This window comes from Zeus faber (genome assembly GCF_960531495.2).
Source record: "Zeus faber genome assembly, chromosome: 4".
Lineage (NCBI taxonomy): Eukaryota > Metazoa > Chordata > Actinopteri > Zeiformes > Zeidae > Zeus > Zeus faber.
The window spans coordinates 23,462,325-23,463,878 of NC_137191.1; positions in this window are offsets into that span (position 1 = coordinate 23,462,325).

A 1,554-nucleotide genomic window follows, 5' to 3' on the forward strand; every position below is an offset into this window, starting at 1 on the left:
GGACTTAACATGGACTACACACACACTGACACTCTGGTGAGGAAAGCGAGGCAGCGTCTTTACCACCTCAGGCAGCTGAAAAATGTCAGGGTCTCTGTGAGGATCCTCAAGTCCTTCTACTCTGGAGCGGTGGAGAGCCTCCTGACAGGCAACACCACTTCCTGGTTTGGAAACTACTGCTCAGGACAGGCGGGTCCTGTAGAGGGTGGTGCGTTCAGCTGAACGTACCACTGGAAATACCCTCCCCTCCCCGCAGGACTTATACACCAGGAGACGTAGTAGCAGAGCCCACAGGATCATGAAGGATCCTCACCACAACAGACTGTTCCAGCTGCTGCCGTCGGGGCAAGCGCCTCTGCAGTCACACAGCGAGGACAGAGAGACTGAGACAGAGTTTCTTCCCGCAAGCCATAAGAACTGTCACTGCTGAACTCACCAGGGGTCCTCACTGAGACACACACACACCATAATAGTCTGTTCCTCTTTCTATTTTGTATCCACACTCAGTATATTACCCTTTACTCTTATTTTATAATATTTACGAACTGCATTAAGTTTTAGGAATCTGTTATTTCCGTTAGTTTAGTTAGGTAGTAATTAGTTTAGCTATTGTGTCAGTTAGTACTTATTGTGCATAATCTCGGGTGCGTTGCTGCGTATGCTCATATGTTCCCTCCTTTCTTTCTTCCTTTCTTTCTTCGCACCTTCCCCATGTTTTTCTGTCTTTCATTCATTCTTCTATTTTTTCTTCTTTCTTTCGTTCCCTGTTCCCCTCCTTCCTTCATTCTTTCTTTCATTCCATCCTCCCTTCATTCTATACTCCCTTCCTTCATTCAATACTTCCCTTTTTCTTTACTTCCATCCCTCTCTCCTTTTTTCACCCCTTCCACCCTTCATAAATTATTCATGAATTTCCTTCATTAAATCATTCATCCTGGCTTCTTATCTTTATTCCCCCTTTTCTTTATTGGCTGTTGTTGTTTCTAATGTATAGTGCCTTGTTCTACTGCTCCATTGCTGCATTGATGTAATCTCTCCCTGCTTCTTCCACATCAGGAAAGTTTCAAATACAACATTTGGACAACAAATACATAAAATACTAAATGTAAAATTATAATGAACAGTTGTATGTAAATGGAAAAGGAAACATTAGGATTACAATTATGTCTTCTATCAGTTCCACATATTCATACTTTGGGGAAGACACTTTGTTTAGGGTTGAGCTGCAAGAGACACTCTATGAGGCTGGCAGATAGGTTCACACACACACATACACACACACACACACACACACACACACACACACACACACACACACACACACACACACACACACACACACACACACTAGCACTCTTTTTTTAGAGTTGAGCTGCAGGAGACACTCCATGAGGCTGACAGATAGGTTCTCACACACACACACACACACACACACACTAGCACTCTTTTTTGAGAGCTTTTGTAGCAGTCACTGAGAAACTGAATGGGTGTGTCCCTTTGGTAAATTTTTGAAAAATGTGTTTTCAGCCCTCCTTAACACCTCCTCCTCTTTCT